General features: G+C 37.5%; 1 long non-coding RNA gene across 1 annotated transcript in view; it reads left to right on the plus strand.

Moving 5' to 3' along the window:
• Positions 1-21438, plus strand: part of LOC134738465 (uncharacterized) — a 29200-nt gene extending 7762 nt beyond the window's left edge. The window contains exons 2-5 of the long non-coding RNA XR_010124197.1: positions 5898-6057; positions 9364-9557; positions 19624-20082; positions 21296-21438. This is a non-coding gene — a long non-coding RNA (uncharacterized LOC134738465). The remainder of the gene's footprint in view (positions 1-5897; positions 6058-9363; positions 9558-19623; positions 20083-21295) is intronic.
• Positions 21439-22518: the final 1080 nt, after the last annotated feature.

A 22518-nucleotide genomic window follows, 5' to 3' on the forward strand; every position in this document is an offset into this window, starting at 1 on the left:
GGCGAGAAGACAGAAATGCTACAGAGAACGAAATGGAGCTCAGATACATCAGACCCATGTGAAAATCCCACTGTTCACATATTCTCAGATTTAAGAAGATACTGCAATCAATGTAAAAAGAACAGAATGGCACAGGAAAATGAATAATTCAAGAAAAAGAAAGAATTCATAGAAATCAAGAAATAAATTTGAACAACTCCCCAGAACAGGGAGCAACAAATTAAAAAATGAAAACATGAGACTGTTCTGAGTGCTGATGTGAAGTAGAATGGATTGCTGTGTGGGGTGCGGGGAGTTTCACCACAAGAGAAATAGTAGAGAGTGTGCATTCCCCACCCTCTCAGTGCCCCTCACCCAGGCCAGTATGAGGATGGTCAGTGCTGCAGGTGAGAGGGGCTGCCCCCTAACATGCATGGGCAGCGTCTATGTGTGTGTCAAAGGAATATCTGTGTGACTTTGTAACAGTGGAACCTCCCTGGTCTCATAAGTGGTCTTGCTGAGAAGCGGGGTGTCGGGGATGGGGAGTCCTCGGAACCCACTGGCTAGTGTTGGTCCGTTTGTTTTCCTGTTGAGCTAACTTTCCCATCCTGTCCCTGCTCTCTGCTAAGCTATCAAGGCAGAGAGCAAGTCGGCCTCCAGGTCTTCTAGATAGAATTGCCCCAGAAACATTGATGATTTGGTGATGCAGCCTCTGACTCACAAAAAGGTCAAAGTGAAAGCAAAAAGATCATGGGCAAAAAGGACATTCTCAAAGAAATTCTAAAAATAATAATAATTTTTTAGTGCTGGAGAAAGACCAAAATCTTCATACTGAAAGACCCTGAAGAATAAAAATAAGAGTAAAAATAAACCCTTCTAACATATTGCAAAGGAAAAAGCCAATCAGATTATCTACAAAGAAATGAGAATCAGGCTGGTAGCAGATATTTTTAATCACCAAAATTCAATGCTAGAAGATAATAGAGGAATGCCTTCAAAATTCTGAAATCATTTGGAACCCAGAATTCCAACAGAGCTAAGCTGTCAATGAAGTGTGAAGTCAGAGAAAACATAATTTCGGACGTTGAGTACTCAAAATATTTATTCTCCCCATGGCTTTTCTTAGAAAGTTACTTAAATATTATAGCAAATAAGAAGTCTTGCCTGACTTCCAGGACCCAGGAAACAATGGCTCTAACCCACATGAGCTAGTGATGGCGTTTCCAGAATGGTAACTCATAGCAGTACCAGAGTTCAGATGAGAGCATGAAGACAGAGACCTCCAGGGAGGAAGGAGAGAAGACTCCATTTAATAGATGATATAACTGAGAGGACAGAGAAATTAAAGCAATATCCAGGAAAAATAATGGTAAAACCAAAGCTATAGCCCAAATACAAAGCAAACTAAGATGCGTCACAGTAAGTAATCACTGATGGAGAATAATACAGCGATAGTTCATTTTACATTTGTACTAGGAGCTACATGGATCACAGGGTCATGTCATTGAAATGTAGAAAGGGCATACACTAAGTGACTTAAGAAGTGAATATTTAGGGAAGGAGTCTTTCTTTTTCAATTGTTTGGAATAGTTTCAGAAGAAATAGTACCAGCTCCTCTTTGTACCTCTGGTAGAATTCAGCCATAAATACATCTGGTCCTGGGCTTTTTTTAGTTGGTAGGCTATTTGTTACTGCCTCAGTTTCAGAACTTGTTATTGGTCTATTCAGGGATTCAACTTCTTCCTAGTTCAGTCTTGAGAGGGTGTATGTGTCCAGGAATTGATCCATTTCTTCTAGATTTTCCAGTTTATTTGCACAGAGGTGTTTATAGTATTCTCTGATGGTCATTTGTATTTCTGTGGGGTCAGTGGTGGTATCCTCCTTATCATTTCTCATTGTATTTATTTGAATCTTCTCTCTTTTCTTCTTTATTAGTCTAGCTAGCGGTCTATTTATTTTATTGGTTTTTTTTCCCAAAAAAACCAGCTCCTAGATTCGTTGATTTTTTGCAGGGTTTTTCGTGTCTCTGCCTCCTTCAGTTCTGCTCTGATCTTGATTATTTTTTGTCTCCTGCTAGCTCTGGGGCTTGTTGGCTCTTGGTTCTCTGATTCTTTTAGTTCTGATGTTGGGGTGTCAATTTGGGATCTTTCTAGCTTTTTTATGTGGGCATTTAGTGCGATAAATTTTCCTCTTAACACTGCTTTAGCTGTGTCCCGGAGATTCTGGTACATTGTTCCTGGTACATTGTCCCTAACTCATTTTATGAGGCCAGCATCATCCTGATACCAAAACCTGGCAGAGACACAACAACAACAACAACAAAGAAAATTTCATGCCAATATCTCTGAAGAACATTGATGCAAAAATCCTCAATAAAATACTGGCAAACAAAATCCAGTGGCACATCAAAAAGCTTATTCAGCACAATCAAGTCAGTTTCACCCCTGGGATGCAAGGCTGGTTCAACATACACAAATCAATAAACATAATTCATCACATACACAGAACTAAAGACAAAAACCACATGATTATCTCAATAGATGCAGAAATGACCTTCTATAAAATTCAACATCCTTTATGTTAAAAACTCTCAATAAACAAGGTATTGAAGGAACAGATCTCAAAATAATAAGAGCCATATGTGACAAACCCAAAGCCAATATCATACTGAATGGAGACAAATGAATTCATACTGAATGGGCAAAAGCTAGAAGCATTCCTCTTGAAAACTGGCACAAGACACATATGCCCTCTCTCACCACTCTTATTCAACATAGTATTGGAAGTTCTGGCCAGGGCAATCAGGCAAGAGAAAGAAATGAAGGGTATTCAAATAGGAAGAGAGGAAGTCAAATTATCTTTGTTTGCAGATGATATGATCCCGTATCTAGAAAACCCCAAAGTCTCAGTCCAAAAGCTTCTTAAGCTGATAAGCAACTTCACCAAAATCTCAGGATACAAAATCAATGTGCAGAAATCACAAGCATTCCTTTACACCAACAACAGAGAAGCAAAGAGCCAAATCATGAACTCCCATTCACAATTGCCACAAAGAGAATAAAATACCTAGAAATATAGCTAACAGGCGAAGTGAAGGACATCTTCAAGGAGAACTACAAACCACTGTTCAAGGAAATCAGAGAGGGCACAAGCAGATGAAAAAACATTCCATCCTCATGGACAGGAAGAATTAATATCGTGAAAATGGCCACACTGCCCAAATCAATTTATAGATTCAATACTATCTCCATTAAACCACCACTGTGTTATATATATATGTAATTATTTTATTATTATTATTATTTTTTGAGATGGAATCTTGCTCTCTTGCCCAGGCTGGAGTGCAGTGGTGCGATCTCAGCTCACTGCAACCTCTGCCTCCTGGGTTCAAGTACTTTTCATGCCTTAGTCTCCTGAGTACCTGGGATTACAGGCGTGCACCACCACATGTGGCCAATTTTTGTATTTTTAGTAGAGACAGGGCTTCACCATGTTGTCCAGGCTGGTCTCAAATGCCTGACCTCAAGTGATCCACCCACCCCTGCCTCCCAAAGTGCTGGGACTACAGGCATGTGCTACTATGTCCCATTCACATTCTTCACAGAATTAGAAAAAAAAACTATTTTAAATTTCATATTAAACGAACAAAGAGCTCATATAGCCAGGACAATCCTAAGCAAAAAAGAATAAATCTGGAGGGATCAGGCTACCTGACTTCAAAGTATACCACAAGGCTACAGTAACCAAAACAGCATGGTACTGGTTGGTACAAAAACAGGCACATAGACCAATGGAACAGAATGGAGAACTCAGAGATAAAACCACACATCTACAACCATCTGATCTTTGACAAACCTGACAAAAACAACCAGTGGGGAAAGGAATCCCTGTTTAACAAATGGTGCTGGGAGAACTGACTAGCCATATGCAGAAAATAGAAACTAGACCCCTTTTGTACACCTTATACAAAAATTAACTCAAGGTGGATTAAAGACTTAAATGTAAAATCTAAAACTATTAAAAACTCTAGAAAAAAATCTATGCAATACCATTCAGGACATAGGTATGGGCAAAGATTTTATGAAGAAATCACCAAAAGCAACGGCAACAAAAGCTACAATTGACAAATGGGACCTAATTAAACTAAAGAGCTTATGCACAGCAAAAGAAACTCATCAGAATAAACAGACAACCTATAGAATGGGAGAAAATTTTTGCAATGTATCCACCTGACAAAGTTCTTATATCCAGAATCTACAAGGAACTTAAGCAAATTTACAAGAAAAAAAAACAAGCCCTTTAAAAAGTGGGCAAAGAGGCCGGACGCAGTGGCTTAGGCCTGTAATCCCAGCACTTTGGGAGGGCGAGGTGAGCGATCACGAGGTCAGGAGATCGAGACTGTTCTGGCTAACACAGTGAAACCTGTCTCTACCAAAAGTACAAAAAATTAGCTGGACATGGTTGCGGGTGCTTGTAGTCCCAGCTACTCGGGAGGCTGAGGCAGGAGAATGGCGTGAACCCAGGAGGCGGAGCTTGCAGTGAGCCGAGATTGTGTCACTGCACTCCAGCCTGGGTGACAGAGCGAGACTCGGTCTCAAAAAAAAAAAAAAAAAGTGGGCAAAGGACATGAACAGACAATTTTTAAAAGAAGACATACATGCAGCCAACAAACATGAAAAAAGCTCATCATCACTGATCATTAGAGAAATGCAAGTAAAAACCACAGTGAGATACCATCTTACACCAGTCAGAATGGTGATAATTAAAAAGTCAAGAAACAACAGATACTGGTGAGGTTGCAGAGAAATAGGAACACTTTTACATTGTTGGTGGTAATGTAAATTAGTTCAACCATTGTGGAAGACAGTGTGGTGACTCCTCAAAGATTTAGAGCCGGAAATACCATTTGACCCAGCAATCCCATTACTGGGTATATACCCAAAGGAATATAAATAATACTGCTATAAACATACATGCACATGCATGTTTATTGCAGCACTATTCACAATAGCAAAGACATGGAATCAATGCAAATGCCCATCAACGATAGATTGGAAAAAGAAAATGTAGTACATATATACCATGGAATACTATGCAGCCATAAAAAGGAATGAGATTATGTCCTTTGCAGGGGGCATGGATGAAGCTGGAAGCCATTATTCTCAGCAAACTAATGCAGGAACAGAAAACAAAACACTGCATGTTCTCACTTATAAGTGGGAGCTGAACAATGAACACATGGACACGGGGAGGGGAACAACACACACTGGGGGCTGTTGGGGGAGGGTGGATGGTAGGGGAAGAGGCTTAGGAAAAAGAGCTAATTAATGCTGTGCTTTATATGCAGGTGATGGGGTTGATAGGTGCAGCAAACCACCGTGGCATACGTTTACCTATGTAACAAATCTGCACATCCTGTACATGTATCCTGGAACTTTAAAATTAAAGAAAAAAAAAAAACAGTAAAAGAAAAAAATAAAGAAAAGTAAATATATGTAAAGTCCTGATAATGAAATTCTGGCTATTGGTCTTTCAGCTTTTAGGATCAACCTATAAAATGCATAGAAGATTTGGTTGTTATTACAGAACAAACTGCATGTTTTCAACTTTGAAAGTATTGAAGTTCAGTTGGGCACAGAGCATGTGTTGGGGGAGAAGCATGGAGGGTGGATAGGGTGGTAAATGTGCCGATTTTCTCACCTTGCAAAGTGAGTGTTACTGATATTGTTGATAATTGATGGTATGGGAAATATTTAGATATATTATTCAAAGCTACTCAGGCAACTAATAGAAAACGTTTATGTAATTATACAATTTTACAAAAATAGATGGTATGAATCAATATTATGAATCTTTTATAGTAGGATGTAAAAAATATTGTTAAAGTTGAGAAATGAAGATATAAATATATTTCTTAGTGTTTTGTCGCTCACTGTGAGAAGATTTGAAACGAAGATTTCAAAGAACTGGTCTCTGATGAATGGCATTGGGATGTTGAGGTCTGGAAAAAGATGGGAAAAAGGACTTCAGCTTTCATCAAGAGCCCTCCTCTAAGAAACACTTGATGTATTATTTCATGTATGTATTATTCTGATAAAACATGAAAAATCATTTGAAAATATTTAGAGTATAAATAATTCTATTAATCTGAAACAATTTTGTTGTTCTTTAGAATGTGTCTTAATATATTATTATTCAATATACTATTGTTTTACATATACAAAAACTACTGAATTATCATTGTAAAACATACAAACAATTTTGATAAAGTAAATGTTTCTCTTAACCTTCATCCAACTTTATTTGCCACTCTGGTAATATTCTGTAGTTGGTCCTATGAGACCATTATCTATACTCTTAAATTATACATATGGGTACATAGAGCAGCTTGTTTGATTTTATTTGTATATATAACTTTAACATAAATAGACCCCTCTAAATATCAATATGGAATTCTTTTTTAACTTGTTGATATATTTCAGTGACAGTTTCATTTCAGTATGCATAGATTTGCCTTATGGTACATTTCTTTTTGTGCTCTTTATTTTTTCATATTTAGGAGAAGAATTTCTAGACAATAGGATATAGGCACTTTGAACTTTATACTCTTTCATAGACTATATGAAAATGCATGTTTTCCCAAATCTTCATCTATAAAGGGTGAAATACAATGTATCACAATACTATGTCAATATATTATTGCTCTATTGTGATTTGATTTTAAATTCCTTGATTCATATTCTGTTACATTATTTGATTTACTTTTCATTTTGCTGGAGTACTTAAGTTACTTTTAAGCAAATACATGGTGATGGAATAAATGTTTTGAGTACTCAAATGTCTGAACAGTCTATGACAACAAATTTTTAATTTTAGATGAAGAAATTTCAAGAAAACTGCAACTTACTAAAACTGATACAAGAAGAAAGTCTAAAATTTTTCATGTTTATGTAATTGAATCTGTTACAAATGAAAGGAAGGATTTCTTTGTATATTCTGGATAGTATTCATTTTTTATAATACATGTTTGAAATACCTTTCACCCAGTCGTCACTTGACTTTTAATACTCTGTATGGTGCTCTCTGACACATAGAAGTTTTAAAAATGTAAGTAGAATGTCCAAGATATTACTAGTGTTTCCTGATGTGCCTTGTTCATCTTACCTTTTGGGAAAACAGAAGGTTGCTTGGTTTGTTTCCTGTCAGTTTAGGCCTGGCCATGTGCCTGTCTTTGCCCAGTGACATGTCACTTCCCGGGGAACTCATTTGAGTCAGTTTACAATTCTCCATGTCGTTCTTTCCCTAGAGCATTAACCAAGGTGGTGTATGTTCTAAATGGTACAGCTATTCAATAGCGGAGACATAGAAACAAATAGCAAACAAATGATAAGAATGTGGATCTAAACCCTGTTATTGATGAATTACTTAAACACATTAAAAAACAGTGGCACTGGATAAAAAAAGAAAATCTTACTATTATAATATATGCTGTTTCCTAGAGATATGTCTTAAATATCAGAAACCAGAAGGTTAAAAATAAAAGTATGGAAAAGCATGTTCAGAAAAACCTAATAAAACAAATCTACCTTGAATATGCCAATATTAGATTAAGTCTATTTTAAGGAAAGAAGCATTACTAGAGATAAAAAATTCATCATAATTAAAGGGTCAAACAACTAGGGAGACTTAACAATTCTTAATTAAAATAAAAACCTAATTGCATAGCTCAAATAATATACATATATAAAGAAAAGCACATAAAGCCAAAATTGATACAAATAAAAATATACAAATCTACACTTGTCTCAGAAAGTGATACAACAAACAGGTGCAACATTGGTAAGGACATAGAAGAGCTCAACACTTTATTTCACAGCATGATTGATATGTATAGAATACTTCACCCAGCAATTCAGTGATGTACTCCTATTAAGTACTAACAGATTATTTAACTAAATTGCTCATATTTAGGGCTACAAAGCAAGTCAACAGACTTCAAGCAATTAAAAGCTTGCAGAGTATGTCTATTGACCATAGCTCAAATAAACTAGACATAAAAACAAAAAGACAATACCCAAATGTTTTAAAATTAAACAACTGACCCTTAAATAACCCAAGAAATGGAATCTGTTATAATTGAAAAGAGAAGGAGTGTCTAGAAGTCAGTAGATTTTAATAGTTGAGGAAGCTCGAGACCTAGAAGAACAAGTGTTTCTTGCACAAATGGATGTGAATTGCACCATGGAGCAGGAGAGACTCCAGTACCACCTCTGGAACTTGAGGGCACCGAGGTGTAAAAATGAATATCCTTTACTAGAGAGAGCAGCAGAGAACCTGTACTATCAGAGGAGAGTTCTATTTCAATTAGGAGAGAAAATTAGAGGCGCATGTTGGTGAAGAAGCTTAGGATTTTTTGAAATACCTGAAATTCAGAAACATAATTATGAATAAACATATTACTAGAAAATTTCAATGCAGGTTAAAGGTAGTGACAGGCAAATGCTGTGTTTAAATAAAAAATTGATCTTATTCTTTTGATATTTATTTTGATGACTTTAAAATCGCCAGAGGATGCAACGGACATCCCTAATCATTTCCGTCCAACTTCTAGCTATTCCCAAAGCCTTATCCACCTGGAAATACAATCATTAAGGTTTACTGGGCTGAAGTGTGGGAGGGAATGTAAGTGTCTACTGTGCACATTTATGAGGTAATGAATTTGTTTAAAAGATTAAAAGTTTAAGGTTTTTTTTTTTTTTAGATTGTTTGAAAACATCCACTCTCCCAGTGTAAGTACCTCTGTGGATATAGCCATATCAAAATAGTTATGACAAAATTTCAGGTATTTCTATTGGAATATAGGACAGTGAACAGGGAAGAGTTATATCAGCTGGCCTACTCTATTTATTCACACTATTCATCTCCTATCATAGGGATGATGTTGGGGTATACGCCTGGGGGAAATAAAAGCAGACAGGCAACCCAGGTAACTTTGTCAGTATGCTAACCGGACTTTCTAGTAAATAGATTAATAATATTTGCTAGAACATCCTTATCTATGGGATCTTCTTAACAAGATATCTCTGTTTAAGGATTGCCAGTATGTCACATAAACTGGGATATAAAATGGACGTGTTTCATAAATGGAACATCCTCACTGTGAGGAAATAATCTTTAAATAACTTTATTACTGTGGGCCACAGAGCACTTGTCTGATGTCAAAAAGAAAGATGTGGGAGCCATTCTCAAAACTCCAGGCCTCTATTTATTTCCATTTGAGCCTCTTGATTGCCTGTATCTTTAACATGATTAGTAAAATTAATGGGCAAGATCCTTGATTCATTTGAGTCTGAAATGATAATGTGTTCCTTTATGTTTTCTCAGGCATCTCTGTGAGTCTGTGGTTTCAGAAAAGACTTTTTGTAAGAGCTAAGTCTAAAAGACTTAGCTCAGTTTGCTTAGTCAAGAAGGGTACAGCTGGATAAAAAGAACACGAACAACAACAACAACAACAAAAAGCCCAAATAATGGAACAACAAAAAAACTGTGAAGGATAGTGTCATTGGGAGTGACAAGAGGTAAGTTCACAAAACAGGACAGGGCCAGATCATGCTTAGGCCAACTTGTGAGAGGTGGCCTTCCTTGGCACTCACAGCAGACACCCCCAGAATTGCAGAGAGCAGGTGGAGCCTCTGCAGATGCTATTTTGAAGGTAAGCAGAGAGACTGGCGAGGAAGCCATTCCAGCAGCTCAGTTGAGAAATGACCTGGGCTGAACCAGGATAGGGATGCAGCAGAAGGAATGCTTTTGTAAACCATTTAGGAGGGAAAACATTTAGGTCTTGCTGGTTGATTGGGCATGAGGCTTGAGGCAGAGAACAGAGTCGAACTGAGGACAAACTTTCTAGCTGGAATGGCGGATGAAATGGTGAGGCTGCGGCCTGAAAGAGTTCATGCAGAAGGAGAAAGGAATTCAGGAGGCGATGATAGTAGTTCTGTTTTAAACACCTAAAGCTTGAGGTGCCTGTGGGGTATGGAGGTGGATATTTCCAAGATGTGTCTGAGCCGTGAGAACCCAGAGAAGCTCACATGTAAGGTCTAGAGCAAATGTGGGCATCATATATATATAGTTTGCAGTTCAAACTCTGGGAGAGGACAAGATTGCCGGTGAACAAGGAATACAATAAAAAGACTAGAGCACTCACGGGCTAGTTTGTAATTTTTATTGAGCACGAATGTGTTTATCACTAGATTCTTCAGGACTCTGTAGTTAAATAAGATAACTGTATTGTGAGCCTTCTATTTAGAGAATATATAGGATCGATCTTCCTGGATTACTCTGAGGATCTGTATATTGATAAAATGTGATTATATAGTTTCCAGAAGAGATAATTTATATTATGTGTAATGATGATATAGCTTTGTTTGATGTCATTATTCCAATAAATAGGAAATCCAGCTTATCTGCAAATCATACTTATGCTTCTCTCTTTATCAGCATGTACTCAATAAGCACTTGGTAATTGTATGTTATATAAATGAAGCTATGCATATGTAATGTCCATCATGTTATTTGGAAGGGGGGCATCTGTGCTAAACAAGCTCAACACTTTTATTACCAAAAACATCAAGGAATACAAATACCATAGCTTCCTGCAAGTTGTTTATTGCCTACGAAAAGCAGCTAAAAAGTATTATATATTGCCAATTCATCATTCCATGAGATTCCTTTATTGTTAAGTTGAAGTGACTGCTGGCTTTATTAAACTCAGTGCAATATTGGATTTCATTACAAATTTTCATTTTCATAGTGATAATGTCTTCCGCAATACAACACTGTTCATTTATTACTTCATTTTCACATCTTTTTAGCTTTTGTTTTCATACAAACTCTAAAATGAATAAGCTCAGGGAAAGCCTCTTGTGACTAAAGATTTCTTATACTTCAACCTTTTGAAAATTTACATAAACATTACTTGTCACCCCATTGTGATATGGGCATATGAGATTTGATTCTCATTTTGGGAAATATTTTGTCACAACAAGAAAGGGCTTTGCTTTCTCTTCAGTTTTTGTTAGAGATGGTGAAAATCTGACCTCCAAACTATTATTCATAGTATGGAGAGAAATGAATATCAGAATTAACAAGCTCAGAATGCTGAAATCAAGCTGTTAAACATGACAGATCATTTTACTTTTAATATCCTTTTATTGTAAATTATTTTACAATACAAATTGCTTTTTTAACTTTTGTATTTCTGATAATGTTGATATTTCCTTGGCTGATAGTTAATGTTTTATGTTGTATCCTTGCTTTTTCTAGAGCTATTTGTGGTAGGTCTCAATTGCTCTCCATTATTGAGACCTTTCTCCTTGGGAATAAAATTTCTCTTCATTTAAAAATCCAGTCATTTTAATGTAGTGTTATCATGACTTCTCACTCAACAACAGCGTTTTGGATAAAATGTTAATTACACCATGAAACTTCAATCATCATCATGATGGCAACACTTGCATTTTCATTTTTAATTCTTTCAGTGAGTTAACTCTTTCTATTATGACAGCGTGATGTAATATGATGGGAATTTCAAAACAGCCCTGCCTTTGGCATAAAATAGCCCAGGGACTTTAGATCGGTCTTGCAAACTGTCTGGACCTCAGTATACTCAATGGTATAATTAAGGAGTGTAACTTCCTTCCAGGTGTAAGTTTCTTATACTAATTTTTGTGTTTGCCTTTTTTTTTTTTCTTGGTCTATTCTGCCCCTCATTTCCTCCTTCTTCCCTTCATCGTTTTCCATGGTCAAGTCTTAGAACTCACCCTAAGGCCCGCACATTTACTGCAGACATTAAGAATTAACAGCCATGGTGCAGTTCGACATAAGCGTCTCAGTGGCCGCTGTGGGAATTTACAGACAGCACCGTGTGGCATGAACTGTAAAAAGAAGCGTTAAAATAGTACCTATAAAAATGTGTGCTTAAAGCCTAGAATGAAAATATTGTTTGGAACTTTCAATATTAAAATGGCTCTGGATTTGTTGTGCCTTTAAGGCTGAGTGAGTTTTGGGCAGCCCGGTTTTATATGTGATAGTGCTATTTTTGTTGGTCAACACAACATGAAAACATCTTTTGATGAAGGTCCATGAAACTGTGGGTTGGAAGCCTTTAGGGGGGTCACCAAAAGAAATGCAGTCCTTTAAATGTCAGCAAAATGAAAGGACACTGTCACTTTCAGTTGGTTTTTATATATCTATGTGCACTTGGGGAGATTTTCTTTTCTAAGCCCTCTCATTCTTCCTTAAGATATTTCTGTAACAATAGGCAAATAATCTTGGGGTATGAGGAGCATGTTTGTAAATCTATTTGTATAATGTTGATGTACATACCAGAAATAGAAGCAAATATCAGAAAAACAAAAGCATTTAAAATATGTGCAGAGAAAAGCTCGCTGTTAATATCAGGAAAGAAATACAAAGAAGAAAATCTATACTGATAGGTCAGTGTTGGCAGGAGATAGCTGCCTGCTTATTATTTCATATTAGAAAAATTGAAATATGAAATGATTTTGGAAAACTACCTTCAACTTGTAGTTTAAGAGCAGACATTTTAACCTCTTCAGCTTGTGAGGATTAAGCAGCACCAGATGCAGGGTGAAGAACTTGGTCTGAATATCTTGGTGAGAAATTTACCACACACTAGCTACAGTGATGGGTAAGAAGGTAATTCAAGTCTGAACCCAGGTTTAACTTAGGTGATCTTAATTGTTTTGTGTGACTCAAGGATTAAGGGGAGCATCAGAATGGGATCATAAGTTAAAAGCATATAAATGGGTCAAGAACTATGCAGTATAAAAATTTATCAGAATTTTGTAAGCAAATCACATTTGTAATTCTAACATTTTACATTTCTGTGCCTATTTATCTTTATACATCACTACATAATAAATAGATTCATGATAGTTTAGAAAAAGTGGTAAAATATAAATCTGAAAAAAATTAGGATTCAGAAAAATGTGAATTAGAATAGGAAGTAGAGTTGGAAGGAAATTGGAACTGAACTGTGCAAACAACATGCTTCTCATGTTTTTTATAGTTGAGGCACAAATTTGGCTTTGAATTAAATTGTAGATGTAACAAAAAAAAGACAGTCATTCATTTACGCAGCTCTCATTATTTGAGAAGGCATACTGTGCTTGTTTGAATATGAGGTATGAGTCAATTTTCTAGCATCTCCAAAATAAAAAAAATTTCACTTGAGACGTCATAGAAGAGGTACTAAGCCATTTGAAGACAATGACCTCAAAAAAAAAAAAAAAAAGAAAGAAAAAGAAAAAGAAAAAAACTCCACAAAATAAAAACAAACACAAAACCTCTGATTAGAAAGGGGACAGGCATCATAAGACTCTTTCTTTTGTTGCTCCTCCATAAAACCAAGGAATATAATAGTAAATTGTCATTCAAGGACAGCAAGAAAATACTGCCTAAGAACCTTTCTGATTATTTTGGTGGATACAGTGATTTAACCTAGATGACAAAAAAAATTAAGATTACATTTGAGCAACATTTCATGAAAAAAACATACATTTCCTAACCTAATAAATATTTATTGGGCTACTACAATGGACAGAATATCACAGCAGCACTGGCAGGGAATGTCTGTTTACCAAGATTGTTTACTTGCTTTCTCTCTTGAGGGCCTCTTTCATAACTCCCCTCTGCTCAAACCTCCATCTGCACCACACTCATCCTTACTCTGAGGTGATGACCTTGTTTCTTTCTTCCCAGAGAAAACAGAAGCAGTCAAAAGGCATTTTCCCATTTCTTTACCCCAGCATCCATGCATGAACACCATATACACTGCCACGCTTCCTCCTATGTTGTGCTATTGCTGAGCCAGCCTCGGCCACATACACAATTCAAGAACAGTGTTTCAACAACTGTCTCCTCAGTCTTCTGCATTATTATTATTTTTCTCTTTTCTGGATCATTCTTGTAAGAATACAGGCTTGTGGTCATTTACCCCTTAAAAGTATCTTTCCCTTAATATGAAATCTGCCTTTTATTGCCATCCTATTCTCTGCTCTATTTATAACAAGAATGCTTGAAATATTTTTTTATATTCATTTCCTCCCATTTTTGCTTATACAGGCTACAATCAAATTTTGTCTCCATCAGTCTAGCAAAACTGCTTTTGTCAAGGTTACCTTCATCCTCTATTTTGCTAAATTTAATGGCCAATTTTCATTCCCTGGATTTCCTGACCTATCTTTTGTCATGCGTAATAAGGAGAAAAACTCTATTTCTGTTCCCTCTACTCTCTACATTCTCACATTTCTGACACCAAATGGATGGGTCTCTTCCACACCAAGCGATTCTCTGATTTTTCAAACATCAACTGGATGTGCTAAAATTTAATTCAGTTCTGACACTAACTACTCAGAGCTAACAAAAACTCCAGAGGTTAGAAGCTCAGTCCTCTGGCACATCAGACCAACCTGCTATCAATTGGGAAGTTCCTACCACCTCCTTCTTGTGTTCAAGAATTTTCTAGAACGACCCACAGAACTCATGGAAGCACGTTACTTACATTTAACAGTTTATTATAAGGATGCTACTCAGGAATAGCCAAATGGATCAGGTGCCTAAAGTAAGGTATGGGGAAGGGTGGGGAGCTACTACGCCCTCTTTGGGTGCACCATCTTTTAAGCACCTCAGTGTGTTCACCAACCTGGAAGCTCCCTGAACTTCATTGTTTAGACTTTTTATGGAGGTTCCATTACATGGGCATAGTTGGTTAAGTTATTGTTCACTGGTTAAGCCAGTTTCCAGCCCCTTTCTCCTTCCCAGAGGTCTGAGTTGGGGTGGTCTGAAGATTCCAACCCTGTAATACCTATGGTTGGTTTTCTACGACAAGCAGCTCCCCACTCTTAGGGGCTTTCCCAAAGTCACCTCATTAACATAAACTAACGTGAGGTTGAAAGGGGCTTGGTATGAGTCACAAAACACACTCCTTTCTCCTTTATTGCTCTGGAGATATTTCAGAAGCCGGGGACAAAACCAAACATTATGCTGAAGATGCCATAGGAGCATCATAGGTTCCAGGAGCTCTGGCTGGGAGCTAGGGATGAAGACCAAAATATGTATGTATTTCTTTCTTTTTTTTTTTTTTTTTTTTTTTTTGAGAAGGAGTCTCGCTCTGTCCCCCAGGCTGGAGTGCAGTGTCTCCGCTCACTGCAAGCTCCGCCTCCCGGGTTCACGCCATTCTCCTGCCTCAGCCTCCAGAGTAGCTGGGACCACATGCGCCCGCCACCACGCCTGGCTAATTTTTGTATTTTTAGTAGAGATGGGGTTTCACTGTGTTAGCCAGTATGGTCTCGATCTCCTGACCTCGTGATCCGCCCTCCTCGGCCTCCCAAAGTGCTGGGACTACAGGCGTGAGCCACCGCAAATATGTATTTCTTACATCACAACATCACAAGTAGTCATTCCCTCCTCCTGGTAACATGTTTGTATGACTCCTAGGACCCCATCCTCTCCCAGTTTTCCTAAAACCCCCTTGTAGCTCCTTCTCAATATCCTTTAATGTCCTTTATTATTTCCTTATCCCTCCAACCTTCCTAAAAGCTGAAATAACCCTGAGTTCACCCTTTAGTTCTATTCTCTTTTCCATCTCAATCGCTTGATGTTCTCATTTAGTCTCACGGTTTAAACATCATTTAGACCAGTGGTTATCAATTCTCACTATGTGTTCATTACTGCATGTTAACTCTCATTACATCTTAACTTGGGAGCTTCTGTAAAGACTATCAAGGACCCCATGTATTCTGATTTTATTGGTTTGCCATGGGTCCCAGGAAAGAATACATTTTAGAAGCTTTCCAGTTGATTCTGACGTACAGTCAGACTTGAGAAAGAAGCTGACATTTTAGGGGGAAGGCTAGAACTTAGTTCTGTACAAAACAAAGTCCTGTCTCTAACCTGCACATGCAACTGGTCACTTACAGGTCCTAAATATCTTTCAAGTAATTTTTAAATAAATTCATTCACTTCTATTTATGCCAATTATACCTTATTGTGCTAACTAAATAAGATTTATAAATGTAACTAAGAGATTGAATAAAATGATGAATAAGGCAATCAGCATTTTCTAGTATTTTTTGTTTATCATCCCTTGCTTTAAATTTGTTGGCCTTAAGATGTATTATTATTTTCTAATTACTGCTTATATTTTAGGGTAATCATACATTAAAAAATAGATTTTTAGAAGAACAAAGTAGGTTATAACCATGTATGTGCAATATGACTCATTGATGAGCTCTCTCTGTGTGGGGATTACCTCTAGGTACAAGGTCTGCAGGTGGTTTATTATCTTTGTACTAGTTCTGTATTTTTTTAATTAAATAGGCCTTATAATAATAAAATATAATCAATGATAATTTAGGAATATATCATTCTTTAAAAATAAAACCTCACATTTTGGGAGGCCAAGGCGGGCGGATCACGAGGTCAGGACCATCCTGGCTAACGCGGTGAAACCCCGTCTCTACTAAAAATACAAAAAAATTAGCCAGGCGTGGTGGTGGGCGCCTGTAGTCCCAGCTACTCGGGAGGCTGAGGCAGGAGAATGGCATGAACCCGGGAGGCGGAGCTTGCAGTGAGCCGAGATTGCGCCACTGCACTCCGGCCTGGGCGACAGAGCGAGACTCTGTCTCCAAAAATAAATAAATAAATAAATAAATAAATAAATAAAATAAAACCTCACAACACATTGCTATGTATGTGTTTACACATTTGTTCAAATACGTTGCTTATTGTTTGATGCTTAGTGATAATAGTATTTGCTTAAGTGCTCTATGTGTTGCAAAATGAGACATAAAATATACGAAAATTCCATGGATTAAAACTCCAATTTAGTAACACAAATTAGAAGATACCAAGTTGTCTATGTAAAGTAGTAACATCATTTGCCTTTTTACATAATCAGACCTTCTCTGGTATAAGCGTCAAGCAACTTTATGTTAGTTTTCCTTGGCTATCATTACATATATAATAAAAGACATTTTTTCTATATAGATTAAAATCAAATCACTGATGTAATTAAACCTGAAGATTCTTTCAAAAATGCAGATGGACTGCATTTTTCGGTAGCAATCTTGACCTTATGTTAGGAACATATTCCTCCTGCTAGGCTAAACATTTTACCCAATAGTAGGGCAATTTAAGAATTAATTGATTCAGAAATCAAGATTAGGCAAGTTGTTTATTGTAACGAATCAAAGAGCATCCTTTGACGCCTGTAATCCCAGCACTTTGGGATGCCGAAGGGGGCAGATCACCTGAGGTCAGGAGTTCGAGACCAGCCTGACCAACATGGCGAAACCCCGTCCCTACTAAAATATATATATATATTTAGTCCCTACTAAAATATATATATATAGCCAGGTGTAGTGGTGGACACCTGTAATCCCAACTACTCGGGAGGCTGAGACACGAGAATTGCTTGAACCCGGGAGGTGGAGATTGCAGTGAGCTGAGATCGCATCATTGCACTCCAGCCTGGCGACAGAGTGAGATTCCGTCTCAAAAAAAAAAAAAAAAAAAAGGCATCCTTTTAGTGGCTCTGTCAACACAGCAATCACCATTGCTTAGAATTACGGAGTTTGTAGCACTAGAATGACTAAGTCTTGTCCTTTTAATTCCAATAATACGTCTCTCCTCATAAAAATAATCTTATTTGTGTCTCTAGAATGTCCTAGTAACTAGTGTATTGCTATGACACAAAGTGCTTGAGTTAGAGGCTATTATTGTATGGGCTGTAGTTCAAAACCTTCGTTGTCAAGTGATTCACACAGAGCTTGTCACAGTACTTAAGACAGCTTCCATAAGCAGGCTGTTACCTTAGTTGGCCGATAAAAATGCAAAACAAAAAAACAAAAAACAAAACGTGGACAATGCAGGAGATACTGTGCACCTCTTACTAATTTAGGCTAATTTCCATATCCTCTGGGTGGCTTTGCCTGTTGTTTGGGATTTTCGACTCTAGATGGCGGTAAAGGGTGCACAATCACGAGCTGAGGTCAGGTTGGTTTTGAGCCAGGGCTCTCTAAGGCTGATGAGTGACAGCCTCAATTTCAGAGCTGTTTTCAATTTCATGTGTTATATAAAACAAAGGTTAATTAGTCATACTGCTCATTTTGAGAAGTAGAAATTTGCCTATTAATAGTATGCTATTCCATGCACTAAGTCGTGTGATGCCTGTTGCTTTTAGTGTTTGACAAATTAAGGAAATATCTTGAAATGCCTGGATAAGGTGGACTTGGACATAGAACCCAAGCAAGACTGCTTTTATTGTTCCCATGGCAACAACTTAAAGCCTTTTATGCTTAATATTTTCACTAATGTCTGCTTTTTGGTAGACTCTGAAGATAGTGAAGGTGTTGCTCATAAAATAGGAAGATAGCTAGTATTTTTCCTGATTATATCTTGTGATACACCCTCCATCCATATGCACTGTCAAGACCTCTTTTCCTAGGCAATATCATTTGAAAGCAGGATGATGCAACCTTAGCTTGATTATCTCTAACATTTTCTACCTTTTATATTTTTATTTCCCAATATTAAAGTGAGAATGGGAGCTTCATTTTTCCCTTCAGATTTATGCACCATCTGTATTTTAAAATAATTATGGCTGTCCCTAAAGTAGCAAGTGTTTCCTAGCTGCCCTGCTACATCCTGTCTTCTAGCAGTTTATGACTGCTAACGTTAATCTTTTTCCTTGCCACTTCTCTCTCCTTTCCCTTTCTCCCTCCTTCCTTCGCTTCCTTTTCCCTTCTCTCCCTTCTTAGCTCTTTCTTTCCCTCTCTGCTTTCCTTCCTTCCCTTCTCTTTTTACTTTTTCCTTCCTCTTTTTCTTCCTCTCTTCCTTTTTTTTTTTGGCCTGCTAATCTCTCTGTGTCTCTTTCTTTTTCTTCTCTTTCTTTCGTCTCCTGCCCTCTCTCCCCTCCTTTCTTCCCTCCTTCCTTCTTTCCTTCTTTCTCACTTTCTTCCTTCACTCCTTTGTTCCAGTGTCTTGAAAAGAGTATAGGCTTGGAGATTGGTCTTGAGCTGAATTCTACTGAAGCCTCGTATATGTTGAGTATCCTTGGAAAAGTAACCTAACTTCTTTAAATATTATTTTTCTCTTCTAAAAATGGGCTAATAACACTTTCTCCACATAGTTGATGGGAGACAAAAGAGTTAATGTGTGCTAATCACCTGGCAGATAGTGTCATTAACACCTGAGGGAAGTTAATTTATCTTTACAGTAGGAGCTGAATAAATGGTATAAAATAGTATAAACTATTTTAGTATAGTTTTCTTTTCATAGAACCTATGTATGCAATTTAAATGAAATTTTACTTACAGTTCCTCAGTGAAATGAAGTTATTTCACTCTCAAATTAATTCCTGAATAATAGCGCCTTGGGTCAGAAGCTTATTGTACTCCGTTGCCACAGTAGTGGGGACAGGGCTGAATTAGGCATTAGGAGACCCACTTCTGGTTCTGCCATGAACCAGCTCTCCCTTTATTGAATCTTTTCTTAAGGGGAGGACCTTCGCTTTCCGATGAGATTTTAAAAGTTAATTATATTGTCTATCTTTCTTTACAGGACAACTTCTAGAATTATTGCTGCAAAGATCCAGTTATCCTCACAGGGAGTGAGTGAAAAAAAGTGGGAAGAAACTAACTTAATTCTAAGAAATGAGGAGGATTACAGATCCCAGAAGATAATCAAGTGCTTCAAGACAGTTGATTAAGCCAAATTATATGTGGTAGAGAAAGATTTGTGGAGCAGTTTCAGAATATATACACGTCTGTCTGTTGAATGTATTCCTTCCTCTTACATGGAAGCCAGGGTAATTGTATGTGATAAAGATCACTTGTAAATGAAAACTTTGGAGGTTACAGAAGAAGTAAATGTCAGAAATGAAGGAAAACAATAGCAGGTAAAGGAAAGAAAGAGAGGAATCGCAGAAATGAGAAAAACTGAAAAGGAAAGAAAGCAGAGACCACTAATTAGAAGTCGAGCATCTTGGAGGATGAAATTATGCCATATTTTTCTTCCCTTGTAAGTGGTATATGTATATGTTGGATTGAGTTTTGTCTATTTTATCTTCCTTAAGGTTTGTATGACAAGTGAGGGATCAAAACAAGGGAGAAAGGAAGGACAGGCAGTTTGAAAGATGAATAAGATTTGAAAACTCAAGAGGAAATTGAGGGGAGTTTTTTTGTGATGACAGGATACTATTCTAGTAAGGTTTATATTTCAAAGGAAGTTGATTAGTAGTTCCATGGTGATGAATATTGCAGTGAACATTTGCAACTGGACTGCTTGACACTCAGTCTAGAAGGGAGAAGTGGAGACCACCTTTCTTTCCAGCCCCTGGCGGCACATGGCCCGTGGACAGTGAATGAGATGCTCTGAAGGTGTAGAGGTCCCTTTAGGGTTATTAGAAACAAGTATGTTGGAGAAACAAGTCCAGTGGCTTGGAGGTGAGTGTTCAGGCAGAGCAGCTGCAGTAGGATGCCGAACAGACCATTCCTCTGTCAGGAAAAGTAGCTAAGCATCTTCTCCCTCAATTATTATTGAGCCTATTCTGCTAGGTTTTCAATTAGTTTTGGGAGGTGACCCTTTACAATAAACTCCTTTACTGCTTAAGTTAATCTGAGTCAGTATATATCCAACAAATACTCCTGGTGACTATAAATCAAATAAAATTAATTTTTCCAAAATAATTAATTTTATAACCTCAAATTTTAACATCCCTTTCTAATTTGTCAAGTCTGTGAAACATCTGACATGAGAGCAAGTGAAAATATCTCAGGTTTTATAGTCAGGACACTTAGCTCTTTAGCCACTATCTTTGTCATCTTGGGCAAATTACTTAGCCTCCGCCCTTAATGAGTTTCCGCTTCTCTCGTGTGTCATATAGCATCTTGGCTGCAGCTGAGATGTTTCTGGAGCGTACCTTTTCCTTGGGGGGTCCTTTTCCATTCATTCATATGCTGGAGGGCATATGAAGAGAACATTTCATTGGTGTGTTAGGACTGCAGGCAAGGAAAGTAAGATGGAGAGACAGCAGAGTGTCTGTCTTCTTTGGGATCTCTTCAACTGGGATAAGCTTCTGTTTCCACAGGAACAACTTAAAAAAAGTTCAGGGACTAATTCTCATGGAAAGTCTTGAGACTGAACCAGTATAGTGTTTCTAAAAGACCCCAAAAATAAAATGGAGTGAGAGCTAAAGAAAGAGTCTTATCTTCTATTTCTACATGTTGTCCAGGGTCGTTTTTGATGTCTTGAGGGGATCCTATCAGCTGGGGATACAGAGAGACTCCTACTGACTTCAGCCTTCATGCACACATATGAAAGGAGAAACCATGTAGCTGATCCAGCCTGGAGACCATTGATGATAGCCTGGATGATGGACACAGGTGAGGAGACTCCATCAAAAAACAGACAAGACTTTGTTGTAGAAAAAAACAACAAAAAAAGAGAGGCTGACATCCAATAATAAATTTGTGTTTGGAAGAATCCTAAGGTGGCCCCAAGATTCCCACCTCTAGGTGTACATATTTTGTATACTCGCTCACCTTCTTGTCTTGAGTGTAGGCAGAACTTGTGAATGTGAAGGAATGTCACTCCATGATATCTTAGGTTAGATGACAAAGGTTATCCCCTCAGGGGATCTTAATTATAGCTGCAAAATCCCCTTTGTCATGCCCTTTAAATTAATCAAAAGGGAATATAAGAGTGGTCTGCAGATAATAACTAGCAAGAAAATGAAGACTTCGGCCTTGTGGCTGCAAGGAAACAAATTCTGCCGACAAACGCGAGAAACTTTGCAGGGAATCTTTTCCTGGTCAAGCATCCAGGTGGGGACTCAGCTCAGCCAAGACCTCAGTTTCAGCCTTGTGAGAGCTTGCATGGAGAACTCAGTGACTGTCTGTAGTTTAGGAGTTAATTTTCTCATTCTGTGTATTAACTGACTGTTTGTAATTTATTGTTTCTGACTTTTTTAAAAAACTGTAAATATTCATCGACTTTCTAACGGATTGCCTTTGATTGATTGATTGGTGATGGATGCTAATGGAATCTATGACCCATCCTTTACAAATTACAGATTTCAGAAAAGGAGACAAGCCAAAAACGTTCACTTGAGAGTGTCGTTTGAAGAGGTAAGCCTCCTCAATTGACATATGAGCCTGAACATTTAGCTGCATTATTTTCTGAAGAGCCAGCAGACCATTCTGGTGACACACTCTTTGCCTTATTGTTTGCTACATAAAAACCTGAATGGAACTAAATTATAAACTAGGGCTATAGAATAAATGCAGCAATGATGGCTTGAATGGCTAAAACCTGAGATGTCACTCTCAAGGAAAGGCAGTGTTTATTCCACAGCTCAGAGTCACAAATAGCATGAGATACTAAGAAAATGAAATAAACCCTAAATTAGTAAATTACAAGAAGTCATCCTCAAAGTCCATGTCTTGTCTGTCCTTT

Source organism: Pongo pygmaeus, chromosome 17 (genome assembly GCF_028885625.2).
Source record: "Pongo pygmaeus isolate AG05252 chromosome 17, NHGRI_mPonPyg2-v2.0_pri, whole genome shotgun sequence".
Taxonomy (NCBI): domain Eukaryota; kingdom Metazoa; phylum Chordata; class Mammalia; order Primates; family Hominidae; genus Pongo; species Pongo pygmaeus.